General features: G+C 47.2%; 1 non-coding gene across 1 annotated transcript; it reads right to left on the reverse strand.

The window, feature by feature from the left end:
- Positions 1 to 280: 280 nt before the first annotated feature.
- TRNAP-UGG (transfer RNA proline (anticodon UGG)) lies at positions 281 to 352 on the reverse strand. Its single transcript has one exon. It is a non-coding gene; the product is annotated as a tRNA-Pro (tRNA).
- Between the last annotated feature and the right edge of the window lie 239 nt (positions 353 to 591).

A 591-nucleotide genomic window follows, 5' to 3' on the forward strand; every position in this document is an offset into this window, starting at 1 on the left:
CTAACCCTAAGCCTTGCTGCCCGTTCGAAAGTTAAATTACCGAGACATAAAACACCCCCTGGCTGCTGACGTGGCAGCTGTGGAGACGTCAGAGGCTCCTCGGGCTCCAGCTGTTTCTGTCCCGTCTCTTTTTCCGAGGGTCTAAAGCTCACTTTGGGTACGAGGGGTTCTCCCCTGAAATCACAAAACTTGCCCGGATTCCGGGTAAAAATTGTAGCTTTCAACAACCACAATTTATAAGAATCCTTGGATTTATTTAGTTAAACTAGGTGAAAAAAGAGGGCTCGTCCGGGATTTGAACCCGGGACCTCTCGCACCCAAAGCGAGAATCATACCCCTAGACCAACGAGCCAGCTGACTGCAATAGATTTCAAATCTTATTTGTTGCAATAAAAACAGTGGAAAAGTGGCACGTGCTATAATTAGGGTGACCAGGCGTCCCGTTTTGGCAGGAGGGTCCCTGTTTTTAACCAGCTGTCCCAGCAAATTTCAAGAAATTTAGCTCATGTCCCCGTTTTTGGGGAGGGTCGACTGAAAACCGTGGGAGGTGTTTTTTTTGTTTTACAAAGCAGGGATGGTTAGCAGTTGTTT

The sequence above is a fragment of the Lissotriton helveticus genome, chromosome 1_2 (genome assembly GCF_964261635.1).
Source record: "Lissotriton helveticus chromosome 1_2, aLisHel1.1, whole genome shotgun sequence".
Classification (NCBI taxonomy): domain Eukaryota; kingdom Metazoa; phylum Chordata; class Amphibia; order Caudata; family Salamandridae; genus Lissotriton; species Lissotriton helveticus.